At 37.7% G+C, this 15,397-nt stretch overlaps 1 non-coding gene and 1 pseudogene across 1 annotated transcript; one reads left to right on the plus strand and one right to left on the minus strand.

Moving 5' to 3' along the window:
* Positions 1–1,652: 1,652 nt before the first annotated feature.
* Positions 1,653–2,907, minus strand: LOC112917236 (RNA-binding motif protein, X chromosome-like; annotated as a pseudogene).
* Positions 2,908–3,212: 305 nt separating this feature from the next.
* On the plus strand, positions 3,213–3,319 carry LOC112917640 (small Cajal body-specific RNA 11). Its single transcript, XR_003234502.2, has one exon.
* Positions 3,320–15,397: the final 12,078 nt, after the last annotated feature.

Raw genomic sequence — 15,397 nt, forward strand, 5'->3', positions numbered from 1 at the left:
AGTGTCCATCAACTGATGAATAGAGAAAAAAGAGTGGTGTGTGGTATTCCACACACTGGAATATTATTCACCCTTAAAAAAGAATGAAATCTTGCCATTTGCAACAATATGGATGGAGCTAGAGAGTATAATGCTAAGTGAAATAACTGAGAGATAAATACAATATCATTTCACTCAAATGTGGAAGAAACAAAACAAACAAGCAAAGGGAAAAAAAATAAGAGAGACAAATCAAGAAACAAACTCAACTATAGAGAACAAACTGATGTTTATCAGAAGGGAGAGGAGTGGGGGAATGGACTGACTAGGTGATAAGGATTAAGGAAAAGAAAAAATATAAACATATATGTTTTAATACATTTAATAAATATTATACATAGGTTCTTTAATAAGCATAAATAATCTATATGGTGGACTATGTGAATTCTTAGGAGTACTCTAACATTAAATTTTAACCTATTCACAAACTATAAATGAAACAAATTATTCCACTTTGTTTCTAGGACTTGAGTTTGGTATTTCACCTTGCTTCTCATTTAATAACTATAAACATGATATATTTTGCAATGCTGAGATTTAAAGATTCCATAGATATGTAATTCCCTGAACTTATGTAGTTCACTAAAAAATGAGATTTTTTCCCCCTAAACCCTTTCAAAGATTGCTATATTTTTGGTGCTATAAAGAGCATTAGAATAATTACCAGTTATATATCTTATGCAATTAATTGCATATAAAGACCCAGATATCACCATTATAATCCCTGTTATAGCCATTATTAATTTTTTAAATATAATTTATGAAGATCACTTTGGATACTCATAATTATTTTTTAAACTTTTAATTGTCATTTAAATGTTTCATCCATTATTTGATTATGCTCTAATTTCATATGCTTAAACTTAGTAAGGATTTTTTTCTTTTCTTTTTTTTTTTTGATTTTGGCCAAACTTTTTATTTAGTATTCTGTAGTTGCTTAAACACACACTTAAATGGTCTTATTGGAGGAGGGGAAAGGGAGGTTCTTGTAGATTCCCAAGGAAATGTCATTGTAGATTCCCAAGGAAATGTCAGAAAGGCAAAATATGGCTAGAATTATCCATTTGCTTTTTTGGATTTACTGGGTGAATAGTAGCACTTTCCTTACCTAAGCCTCTGATCTCAGGTTTTTCATTACTGAGAACATTGAGATTTCCATTTGAAGACACTCTGGAATCCTAAGAGTAGCATACCCCGACCACCCTCTAGTAGCTAGCTTGTTTGTATAGCAGAAGGATTCACCTCTCCATTTTAGAAGGCTAGATGTTTGTAGAAGGTCTTAGAATTGCTTTGCCTCATTTACTGGGAAAAATCAGATATAGGAAGTGGCCACTTTTAACTTGAAAAATTACAACACTAGTACACAAGTCAAGTCTTAACACATTTAACATTTGCTTATTGAAAGCAATGTCATAAAGTCAAATAAGATTAAACAGGTTTTACTTTTTTCCCTCACAAGAACATAAAAATTATGGAAGGGGAGCTTAACAGGAAATTTTAAAAAGGTAACACAATGTTCCCTTTCAGTGGTCCTTGGGTAGTTGACAGAAATGGTTCCGCTTTTTTGTTTGTTTCTTTGAACGGGGATTTTGATCCAAAGTTTTGTTTTGTTTTTAATATCTGCTTCTGCCTCCCCTTCTATCAGATTGGCTTCCTCCACAGCCACCACCTCTTGGTGCCTGCAACTTGAACTGCTGTAGGAATCACGTGGAGGAGGGTACCCCTTTTTAGAAGCGGGAAGCCCTCTTTCCTGTCTGCCAACCCGATCACAACCACTTGAGTAGAGATCACTCCGGCTGCTTGGGTAACTGTCTCGATTTCCACCAAATCTGTCATGTGAGCTACTGTAATCATCATAGCGACTGCTTCCACCGTAAGATGGCACGGGCCCTCGTGTAGGTGGAGCACTACCTGAGTTACCATAACTCTCATATGAATCTCTGTAGGAACCTCCACTTGGATGATCTGAATAGTCGCGACCACGACCATAGCCACCTCTATCACTATAGCCTCTTGATGGGTAGTCACCAGGTGAACTGGAATGACCATAATCACGGTTAGTGTAATCTCTTGGTGGTGGTGCATAATCTCTTGTATCATGAGAATTTGGGTAATCTCTGCTTGAATAGCCGTTTTTAGTAGAATATCCATCATCCCTTGGGGACAAATACACATCTCTACGAGAGGGCAGGGGTTCCCTTCGAGGTGGGCCTCCATCACTATCTCTTCCGTGTGACACAGGAGCTCTTCCTCCCATTCTACTGCTGCTGCGAACTGGTCCTGAAGGGGCAGATCTTTCAGGAGGAGGACCACCACTTCGTGGTGGTGGTCTTCTTTTTACTAGAAGTGGCCCCCTGGAAAAACTCATGTTAAAACTCATGGAATAGCCACCATCATCCATGTGCCCTCCACGCAAGGGAGGTCCCCTGGTTCCTCCATTTGCTCCTTTTCCACATCTAAGACCTCTTGGAGAGCCTCTGCTTCTTGGAGGTGGAGGTGGTCCATGTCTACCATTTTCAAAGGATGGTTTAGTGGCTTGTCTACCTTGATGGCTTTTCCATATAAGGACTTTTCCATTCATCTCTCTGGCTGAATCCATAGTATCTATCTGCTGGGCTCTCAAAGGTGACAAAAGCAAATCCTCTTGATTTGTTGGTTTCACGATCTTTCATCAATAGAACTTCTACTATTTGTCCTTATTTGCCAAATAGTGCTTCAAGGGCTCTTTCATTTGTTTCTGTATTGAGGCCACCAATGAAAAGCCTTCCTGGGCGATCTGCTTCAACCATTTTTCCCCCTGGTGAGAGTCGGAGGGGTGACGACAGTTCCAAGCTCCTATGAGCTCGCAGGCAGGGGCTTTGTAGCAGCTCAGCATGGGGGGGGGGGGGGGGGGTGCACCGGGTCCGAGAACGGAAGAGGGAAGCTGCTAGTACTACTGCACAACCGGATTTTTTCTTTATAACTTTACAGGTATGATGGTTAGTCACTTTGCAGAATATTTAACTCTTTTAAAATTGCACTTTGGGGTTATATTATCTGAAAAAAAAAACTATCAATAAAAGTAGTAAATTCTCTTAAAGAAAACAAAGTATAGAATGTTGACTGAGGATGGGAATTTCAAGTCCACTCAAATGTCAAGAATTTTAGATTTCACATCTAAATCCAGTTTGGGGGAATTATGATTCATTGCTTTTTGGGAGTCTGGCAAGATACACAGAAATCTCCCTCTCAGTTTAGGGGGATTGTCCTATGAATAGGGCTTACTCTCAGAGAGGACAATTTACAACTTTAAAAAAAAATCATTGACTTTAGAAAAATCTTATTTCTGGGGGAAAAAAAAGTCAAATAGCTTGAAAGTGTGTATGTGTGTGCATGCATGTGTTTTAAATGTAATGCTGATGAGTCAAAAAGCGAATTTATCATAAATATTATGAGTTTTTCAGAAAATCCATTTTAAATATTTTCATATTTAGGTTTTAAGCAATTCTCTTGTTTATTCTATTTAATCAACTATTTTTCCATATATACTCTTATATGTTCACGTATTAAATCTTAATAACATTTTTTAATATAATTTTGGGTCATGGAAACTGTCCTAACCACTCTGGAAGTCAGAGATAGTTTTCAGATTAAAGGATAAAAGTTAGAATAGGAACACTATTTTATGAAACTATAATTAACTTGGATTTTGCTTTTTAGTTTTAGGAGTTACTTTTTTCACCCCTCTTTGTATATAAAAAAGTGAGTTCAAGTTTTCAGATTCTCCATCCTGTTGGAACTTGATTAGAACTTTATATGGTTCCTAAGGTGAAAGGGATGATTTGAGTCTTTTTTCTTCATTACCTTCTCTTAGTGAGAGCTCCAGATCATATGTATAATTGCTTTTTACAAGACACACAGCAAAAACACAGCTAATAACCTCAGAAATCTACAGTCTCCCTCATTATTCAGATCAAAGATTGACAAGCAGACAGATCCTATGTTGAAAGCTATAAATTAAAAAAAATAAGGAAAGCTGTAAATAACAAAACCTACTATTTTTTTCTTCCAAATTTATTATGCTTACTACATTATCTGTATACACTTAATATAGCTTAAAATGATAGTCTTATGAAAATCAAAAGTTTAAAAAACTTTTTTGTAGTATATGCTTTTTGGGATAGTTAAGAACATACAATTTATTTATTAATAATTTTTAGTAAAATGTTATATATATGTTTAGTATTTTTCTTAATCTGCTGAGGGCACCATATCATAGACTGGGTGGCTTAAAAAACAGTAATTTATTTTTCACAATTGCAGAGGCTGGAAAGTCCAAGCAAGATACGTTTTATTCTGAGGCCTGTCCTCTTAGCTTACAGGTGGCCACCATCTCACAGTGGACTCCCATGACCTCTTCCTTATCTACTGAAAGAGAGTGAGCACTCTGGTCTCTCTTTCTTATAAGGAAATGAATTCTATTGGATTAAGGTTAAATGAGGTCATAAGTAGAAGTCCTAACTACTTCTTCTAAAGGCTCCCTCTTAGGGCACCTAGGTGGCTCAGTCAGTTGAGGATCTGTCTTCAGCTCAGGTCATGGTCCTGGGGTCTTGGGATTGAGCCCCATGTCAGGCTCCCTGTTCCTCGGAAAGCCTGCTTCTCCCTCTCCCTCTGCCTGCTGCTCTCCCTGCTTGTGCTCTCTGTCAAATAATAAATAAAATCTCAAAAAAATAATAATATAGGCTCCATCTCCATATACAGCCACACTGAAAGGTTAGGGCTTCAGCATATGAATTTGAGGCAGACACAAACATTCAATCTATAAAAGTATTTTCTAGGTATTTTGTATTCTAATATTCATTAATTAAAAGAGAAATTTGTTTTGCTTGGATACTACTGAGCAGGTTATAAGAGAGTGCTCTGCAGAAAAGTACTGTTTACATAAATCTGTGGAGAATTCTCATGTACACATTTAAGAGCAGCAAAACTTTTCCCTGGTAATTCAAAATTTCTAGATTCAAATTCAGGGGTTTACCCTGAAAAATGTTAAATGTGAAAAATTAAATATGCAATTTTAGACATGACAAGTCATTGAACATGAGACATTTGAATGACAGGAAAATAATTCTTTGTAGAAACTGTGTTTCAACATTAAGGCATAAAGATACAATAATAAAGACTCTAGCTTTGACTCCTCTCTCCCTCCACCCTATTTTTACACTCATTGTTCCCTCCCCACATTTCTATTCTGAATTTGAATAAAGTTCAGGCTGGAGTATTAGATTTGCAGTGAAGGCAAGAGTATTAGTTAAGGTTCAACCAGAGGAGACCAGTGGGAGATAATAACAGATATATGCCTTTTTGTTTATGTATTTGTAGGGACTGGCTATACACTGGAGGGAGCCTATTGGGCAGGAAGTCAGGGAAAGAAGGTCATGAGCCAGCTGGAGCTCCAGGGGCAGGAGTAGAGGCTTATGACCACAAGTGGGGGGCTCTCTAACTCATAGAAGACCTGAGCATATTTTAAGGATTTCCAAAGATTGATTCAGACCCATACAAAATAATCTCCTGTTCAATCAATTTAATTGATTAGCAGCTTTAATCAAATCTGCAAAATTCTTTCACAGAAGAATCTAGATTAGTGTTTGATTGAATAACCAAGTGCTGCTATATGTATGCTCCAAAATGGTTTTAACTCCTGACTCTTCCACTGATAGGCATGTAACCTTAAGCTGGTATTAAACACTGACTTTTAATTTCTACATCTGTGAAATGAGAATAAGATCTATATCACAGAATTGCTGTGAGGATTAAAAACTTATAAGTGATAGTTATTGCTAATAAGAAATCATAATTTTAAAAGAAATTTGACATATGTTAATGAATTTCTCACTGTTATCCTGAAAAATATAATGCTTAATATATACTCTTTCCTGCTGAAAATAGGAAAAGATAGCAATTGTATAGCAATAAAATATCAATCAACAGCTATAAAAGTTGATAAATTGCCAAAAAAATACTTTAAAAAGCATATGGGGCACTTGGATGGCACAAATGGTTAAGCATTCAACTTTTGGTTTCATCTCAGGGTCGTGATCTCAGGGTTGTGAGACTGAGCCCCAATTTGGGCTCTGTGCTCAGCTCAGAGTCTGCTTAAGACTCTCTGTCTCAAAATGGATGAAAGACCTAAGTATGAGACATGAATTCATCAAAATATTAGAGGAGAATGCAGGCAGCAACCTCATTGACCTCGGCCACAGCAAATTTTTGCTAAACACGTCTTCAAAGGCAAGGGAAGCAAAGGCAAAAATGAACTATGGGACTTCATCAAGATAAAAAGCTTTTGCACAGCAAAGGAAACAGACAACAAAATTAAAAGACAACCTACAGAATGGGAGAAGATATTTGAAAATGATATACCAGATAAAGAGCTAGTACCCAAAATCTATAAGGAACTTACCAAACTCAACATCCAAAGAACAAATAACCCAATCAAGAAATGGGCAGAAGACATGAATAGACATGTCTCCAAAGAAGACATGCAAATGGCCAACACATTTCAACGTGTTTCAATGACACATGAAAACGTGCTCAACATCACTTGGCATCAGGGAAATACAACTAAAAACTATAGTGAGATACTACCTTACCCCAGTCAGATTGGCTAAAATTAACCAAGTCAGGAAATGACAGACGTTGGAGAGGATAGAGAGAAAGGGGAATGCTGTTGGTGGGAATGCAAGTTGGTGCAGCCACTCTGGAAAACAGTACAGAAGTTCCTCAAAAAGTTGAAAATAGAGCTAACCTATGACCCAGAAATTGCCCTACTGGGTATTTACCCCAAAGATAAACAAATGTAGTGATCCTAAGGGGCACCTGCACCCCAATGTTTAGAGCAGCAATGTCCACTATGGCCAAACTATGGAAAGAGCCCAGATATCCATCGACAGATGAATGGACAAAGAAGTGATACACACACACATGCACACACGCACACACACACACACACACACACACACTGGAATACTCCTCAGCCATCCAAGAAAAAAAAGAAATATTTCCATTTGCAACAACGTGGATGGAACTAGAGGATATTATGCTAAAGAAAATAAATCAATCAGAGAAAGACAATTACCATTGATCTCACTCATATGTGGAATTTAAGGAGGAAAACAGGATCAGAGGGGAAGAGGGGAAAAAATAAAATACTATAAAATCAGAGACAAACCATAAGAGACTGTTAATCATAGGAAAGAAACTGAGGGTCGCTAGAGGGAGGGGGACAGCATAATTGGGTGATGAACATTAAGGAGGGCATGTGATGTAATGAGCACTGGGTATTATATAAGACCAATAAATCAAGCACCTCTGCCTCTGAATCCAGTAATACATTACATGTTAATTGAATTTAAATAACAATTTTTTAAAAACACCCTTTCTCTTCCTCTCCCTCAGCCCTTCCCCACCATGCATGTGCTCACTTGTGCACTCTTGCTCTCTCCCCTAAGATAAATAAATAAATCTTTAAAAAGGATTATATATATAACATTATAAAAGCATTATATGTATTATATATTTTTAAAGCATTATATTATATATATAATATACAGAACTAGAACACTGGAGAAACTATTTAAGTATCTAAAACACATTCACAGCAAATAATTTTTAACTCCTAAAACTGGAGTTCGGATTTTCAGCAATGCAATGTGATGTTAACTATAATTAGTATGGTTTGCTTTATAAATAATATATTCAAAAGATTTCAAGTATACCCTATCTCTTTGATGCTTTTCTTTTCTAATATATTTGCTAATATAACATTGCCACTTTGCATTCAAGAAAAGGAGTAAGAGAAACAATTAAAATCTTTACCCCCAGGTTTTCCCAGGAAGACCATAGCTAAGGAACCAGCTATCCCTAGAACCCTTCCCCCAGATTCCTTTCCAACATACAAACATGCACATAGTTTTATTAATGTTTTAAAATACTACATCTGATGCCTTGCCTCAAACACAGAAATACCAACAATCATATTTCAAAACTGTCAAAGTCTATCTTATTATAAGATAAAAGAAACAGTATAGCAGGGACATGAGACAATGGTTGCTTGGTTTTCAGAACTGAGACAACTTTCAGGTTTGAAACCTACCTACTGACTGGGTCCAGGAGAGCCAAAGGAGGAGGAACCCTGTAACAGCATGGAAGGGTATACTGTGGCTTGTCCTTTAGTTCTTTCCCAAAGGCACCTCTGGTTATTCGCTCAGGTGACTGTACATCCAAGAAAACGGAAAATCATCAGACATTTCAAGAACTATTGGACATCAAACACCAGTTAGTTTGCTATCTTCAATCCTATGCAGTCCCAGAATCCAGGAATTGTCCTAATTCTCCTAAGGAGAAAATAGACATGACTGGTCCATTCCAAATCTTAGCCACCCAACTCATTACCGCCGATGTTTATTTCCTCAACAGCCTCTGACATCATCAAACAGATCATCATTTTACATGGCTTTTCTAGTTGTTTTTACTAGCAGTCCTAGTCTACCACAAGTTGATGAAATAACTTCATTTCATCTCCTCTAGAATGAAGTCTCATTCAGCACTTTATCATCTTCTGGAATCATGTATTCATTCTTATACTCTTTTTCAACAGATATTTATTTAATGACTCTTATAGCACAGCATAAGATCAGAGTCAGGGAAAAGCCTAAAAATAACCCACCCTTAAAGAGAAGGAAACATTTGGCATTTCGAGATATCACGTAATAGAACACCTAGAGTTCTTAGTACTTTGGGCAATACTCCCATCTCCTCTTCCCTCATATCCTATACCCTTAACAACCTTATCTCTATAATTTGCTTTAAGACTATCCAATTTAATTCTATTAAATTTAAATATATTAATGTTATTTATGCCATTCACAAGAAGCCCTTGACTCCTGGGTTATTACCCATCTCTGAGATCCCAAACCCATATGGCTCTATCTCCTAACCTAACTTCATTTCCCACCATTCTCCAGCCCCTAAAATCACTTACTAAGCCCTCTGTGCTAAAGGGCCTATATCTTCAAAAATGTCATTGAAGTTTCTATTTACCTTTTTTTACTCCAACTGAAAAAATTGCCTCCTTCCTGATGGTATGGATTCCTACTCAACCCCCTAGAGTGATGGCTAGCTTCTCTCCCACATCCTACTACATCTAAGTATGGAGGCTACTAGGGGCTCTTCATGTTGACACTTCCTGTCATTCCTCCTTTTCTCTTCCCTAATCCACCCAGAGTAGAATCTCATGCCATCAGGGTATGCAATTTGATTCCCTCCTTATTCCAATCACCTCTGTCCTCCTTAACTCTCTGCATCTACCGAAATATGAACTGTATATTTATCTTTACCTTCAATTCCTCTTTTTCATTCTCTATTTAATCCAGTTCAGCTTTTTGGAATCATCTCTCCATTGAAACAGCTCTTGCTGAGGTCATGAATAATCTCCCATCATTAAAACTTTTGATCAGTTCTCTATCCTCATCTTCCACGGTTTTCCAGCAACATGCAGCAGCATTAATTAATCCTCCTTTGAACACTTTTATTACTTGGCTTTCAGATATTGAATTCTCCTGTTTTTTCTTCTACTTCATCAGGTACTCTATGTGATGTTTTTTTTTTCCCTTTCTGCCTATTTCCCTCAGCCTTCACCCCGTTTTTCTACTTTGCTTCTATGACTTAGACTGTTTTTTGTTTTGTTTTGTTTTGTTTTGATTTTAAGAGTCTACATATAAGTGATGCCTTGCAGTATTTGTCTTTCCTTGTCTGGCTTATTTCACTTAGCATAATGTCCTCAGGATCTATCCATGTTGTGGTAAATGGCAGGATTTCCTTCCTTCTCATGGCTGAATAATATTACATTGTGCACGTGCATGTGTGTGTATGTGGTATATACACACACATACATGTATGATGCGGTTATATAGATGCAACATATAGATGATGCAATATATTTAATGGCGCATGTGATATATATGATGTGATAATATATCACATCTTCTTTATCCATCTATTCATGGATGGACACTTAGGTTATTTCCATATCTTGGTTATTGTGAATGTTGCAATAAACATGGGAGTGCAGACTCTTGTTTATGCTTAATCATGAAATAAACAGTATTTGCTCCGGTGAGTTCATTCCATCTCAGGATGGCATGAAATGGCATCTATAAGCTATGACCCTCCACTCTCTGCACCATACGGAAATGTCTCCTCGGAGCTCCAGCTTCATATATCCAAAGGCCTCTTTAACATTTGCAGACTGAATTCCTCATCTCCTGAGCCTCCTCACCCTACAATCCTTCCCATCTTAGTAAATGGCAACTCAATCCTTCCTGTTGCTCAGAACCAAAAAACATCGTATGATCCTCGACAGATCTCTTTCCCTTCTACCCCATATCTAGCTCCTTGACGAAGCTTAGCAATTCTGCCTTCAAATATATCTTCAGATTATAGCTGCTTCTTACCATTTCACTGTTAATATCTCAGGAAACCATCATCATCTCTCACCTGGATCACTTTAAGAGCTTCCACCCTTGCCCCTAGTCAATTCATAATACAGTAAGCAGTCAGAGTAATCCTTATACAGCATAAATTGAATCATGTTGCTCTTCTGCTCAAAGCCCACTAATGGTTTCCTGTGCAGAGAAGATTTTGAGCCTTTACAATCATCTATAAGGCCTTTTATTATATCCATCCTCCTCTCTGACTTTATTGTGTGCCATGCTCCCTGTCCTGACACCAGCTTTCTTCCTAACATTACAGGCACACTCCCTCCTTTGGGACTTTGTTACTAGTCCATTTTCAAAAATGCTTTTCACATCCTAAGTACCTTCATCTCTCTCACCTCCTTCATATCTTTGGTCAGATATAGTCTTATGTGTGATGCTCTTACATTGCTATATTTTATTTTATTTTTTTTTAAAGATTTATCTATTTGTTTATTCATGGTAGATATAGAGAGAGAAAGAGAGAGGCAGAGACACAGGAGGAGAGAGAAGCAGGTTCCATGCTGGGAGCCCGACTTGGGACTCGATCCTGGGACTCCAGGATCGCGCCCTGGGCCAAAGGCAGGTGCCAAACCACTGAGCCACCCAGAGATCCCCCACATTACTATATTTTAAACTGCACCTGCACATGTGTGTGCGTGCGTGCGTGCACACACACACACACTAGCACTTCATATCCTGTTTTCTTTTTATTTATTGTTATCCCCATTTGACAGAGTATATATTTAACTTTTTGTTTATTCTCTCTTCCTACCCTAGAATGTATGGTAAATGAGGGAAGAATTTTCTTCGTTTTGTTTACAGCTATATCTCCAGGTTTGAGAACCATGAATTACAGGCACTTAAAACATTTTTATTGATTGGAGGAACTAACAAATTCTTAGGGGCATAAGGCCATTCTGAGTGTATCCAAAAAGAGATATCCACTGGTAAGTTTAGTGAAATTTCTGTGTATAGATGAATTTGGTGTGATATACATATTTAAATTCGAAAACATTTCTCAGACCACATTTTTACCTCTTCTCAAAAGGCTTCACTGGGATTCTCTTTTTTATCAGTGGGCCTCAAAGATAAGCTGAAAAGTTGCCACTTTACAATCCCACCTATAAACAAATGCTGTCTCTTTATTTTTTTAATGTTTGTCCCCACTAGTAAGCTCCCTCTTAATTTGTCAATGTTAAGTTATTCTCCACTCACTCAGCAACTATTTATTGAATACCTCTTATCTGCCACTGTGCCAGTTGTTGGGGATATAGGGTTCTGCTTTCAGGGAACTTACAATTAGATTTTTCTCCACAGTGTATGATAATACCTCTTACCTACAGCTTTCATAACATCATGTAAAATTATGCTGTTATTTGTGGAAATTCTAATATATGTATTATTAATTGTTTTGGGTCTATCCCAAAGTAAACACCCAGAAACAGATGATGTGATCTAATGTAAAGGACAGCATTTCATTCTATCAATGACAGAAGACCTCAATCCTATTTCCTATACTGTGATTAATCTTTTTATCAGGTCAGAGGATTTCCTGTGACCTGAGCTTCACCTCAGTTTCTTCATCTGTAAGAAAAAGTTAATAACCCCTATTAAGCACAAAAGACTTTTGTGAGGATAGGTAATAAAATGCACTACTTAATGTAAATGAATGCTTAATATACTACTTAAATATGTAATTTAAGGACTGGGCACAGAATAGATGCTATCCTCAGCTCTTTTAATTTACTGTAATATTGTGACACCTGACCATTATAATTGCTACTTTCTTCCATTTAAAAAATATGCCTCAGATTTTCAGTCTGTAGAATGGGGAAACTATATCAGATTGGACTCTTTCAAAAGGCCTCCTCAGAAGTATTACACACTAATAATGGGCTGTGATACTTAGGCAAAAGTCACCATTATCACATTCTTGAGGGCAGTGCTTTGACGTGCTTCGTTAGATTTTTGCATGGTCAACTCTGAAGGGAGAGACAGAAAAGTCACATTCAGGAAAAGCTCTTCAAGGCAGCACACCAGAGGAAAATAAGAAAAATGAGGTAACACCAAGTATAAAGTAAACCAGGCAAAGGGCCAAGAATTTTTATGCAAGGGAAGACCAGAGACAATCAGCTCTCCCAAACCTACAGCTCCCAGCTCCTTTCAAATGGCAAGAGACAAAGAACACTCTTCTTAGGCAATTCTTAAAAGTCAAAGCCAAATGAGCCACCTCACCTCCACTGCTGTCATAGGACATCCCCTCAGAGGTCACTGAGGCCCTCAGATTAGTGGCTCTACTGACGTCATTCCAGTCACATGGTGAGATGTTCACAGTGTGTGGACATTTCCACTCTGTTCTACATTAATTTTGCGTTGGGGTTACTCTCTGAAGCAAAATGAAAGTGGAAGAATGAAATGTTCAAGTCATTTGATCACAGTTGGGTGGTACAGACTTTGTGCTTTCACTCAAAGTTCCCAGAACTGGGAGGGTACTCGCTCCTCTCTCATTTCAAGTACTTTTGGTCTTTCAAAATGAAAAAAAAAAGTAAGCCTTATATCATAACAGCTAGAAATTAGCTGATGCTTTGGCACACTCTGAGACTGTCTTCTGACAATATTGCACAACTGCCTCTACCCCGCAGCTCTTGCTCCATTTTAGAAGGCCTGGAACCAACACTGTGTTCCTTGATCTATCACTTAATGCTTTAGAAACAAAGTGCTCTACTTTATGAACCAGTACTTCATGAACCAATTGACAAACTCAGTTGCATTATCTACTGGAACATTTTATTGATTTCATGGCACTTCACTTGAAAACCAATTTGTGGGGATTTAGGTCACACTTTGATTATTCAGCCTCTGAAAGCCTAACCTCCTTTTATTCACTGGTCATATCTGAACACCCAAGAGTATAACAAAGAGTCACATGACTCCATATCACAAGCTGGAAATGTGATTAATTGCTGTAAAATCGAAATTTTGCTACTGCCCTTCAAAGTTATCTGATTAGCATGAAATGGTACCACAAACAGGATCAGGAGAATAGATGCTATTTATGTATACATTTGTATTTCTTTTTAACATTATTGTGAAAAGATAGTCTATCCCTGCTTAAGACATTAAATACTGAGCAGTTTCCTAATCCCAGAATTGAGACCTTTTGATTCCTGATACATGACAGTTGTTATTTACTGTAGTGGTCAATAGGTACATTTTTAAAAGAAAATTTGGCTTTGTTCTTTGCCTGGTTGTTTGGAGGTTTGCCCATATGCTAATCATTTGCTGCCAGTCTGATGCTTGCTCATTTTTGCTGAATGATTCAGAGTCAAACAAACAGGTTTCTTCTCTCTCAACCATCTCTCACCCAGTCTGTCTTAAGCTCATTAATTCTGTGGCCCAGTGACCTTTGAACAGATCAATCTTTCCTTGAGAGTCATCTAGTTACCATATTGAAAAGCTATATTATATATTTTGGGTCAATATAAACTTTTCTAAAAAGTGCTCGTGAACTGTTTTCCCACTAGAATTCCCAAAAGGGCAGTGATTTTCTACACAGCACAGAGAGACACAAGAAGCTAGGGATATTTTCCTCTGCTGGTTCCAGAGTAAAGGGCCGAAGACCTCAGGGTTTCTTCTGTCTCCCTGTGATCACACACATCACTGATGGCCTGAGGCACTCATACATTTCAGGGAGCTCTCCAGCCTTCTCTTGAACTAATTCCCTCCAGAGCCTCTGTTCAAGTGTGACTCATCACTTTACAAAGCCACTGCCTCCCTGTACTCCTCCTGCCAAATGTGGAGGGCATGTCTTTCCCATTGGATTCCTGCCACTGCTTTCATACATTTGACGTAATCTTCTTTTCCATTGTTTTTGTGCATCAGATTGTACAAAACTGTAGACAACCCCCCCTCACCAACACACACACACACACACACACACACACACACACGATGGAGAAAATCTAAAAAACCTGCAAAAATGACTCTGTTTGAGGCCTTCAGTTATCCTGGGGTATTCTTTGGCTGTGAAAATCTCCGCCACTTTGAACAGGGAGTTTTAATTTTGTTCTGTTTGTGTGTTTTTGGTGGGAAAGTGGGGTACTGGAATGCTTCATATGATTGAGGAAAGTCAGAGAGATTAGAGGAGACATAAAAATATAATTAGATGTGAAGACGTTAAAACAATTTTTAAATAAATAAAGAAAAAGAACACGTAGTCAAATTGATCATCCGAGCAGACGCTCGATCTTACTAGAGATTTCATGGCAACAGAAATATTCATCACATCCTGTCTCTGCCTGGACTTTCCTCCATTAATTATCCCCTCTCTTCTCAGTACTGTCAACCTTTTCCTTTCCACTGGCCTCATTTTTGTAGGCTAGAAACACACTCAAGTCTCTCCCCTCTTGGGAATAAATACTTCCTTAACGGTCTCCATTCTAGCCACTGTACCTTCTCCTTTAAGATTTTTTTTTCCTTTTAGTTTAGCTTCTAGAACAAGCAATCTACATGAACCGTCTCATAAAATTTAGTTTTTTCCCTTATTGATTACAAGCCTTCTATCCCTGCATTACTGCTATGCCAAAATGAGTCTCTATGTTACTAATTCCAACTTTATTAGTATTCTTGGATATAAGGGACTGACAGTTTATTTCAATCTGGGCCAAGCCAAAAGGGCAGTTATTTTTATTATTGTGGTTATTGTTGTTTAGCTCTTTTACCAAAAAAGTACATAGCTGGAGCTAACTTTAGGTACAGCTGACCTAGGACTTACTGTCACTTTTCCACTCTGCCTCCTATTTTAGCTTTATTTCTTGGCCATGCTTCATGGTGGCAAACAGTGA

The sequence above is a fragment of the Vulpes vulpes genome, chromosome 8, assembly GCF_048418805.1.
Source record: "Vulpes vulpes isolate BD-2025 chromosome 8, VulVul3, whole genome shotgun sequence".
NCBI classification, from domain to species: Eukaryota; Metazoa; Chordata; class Mammalia; order Carnivora; family Canidae; genus Vulpes; species Vulpes vulpes.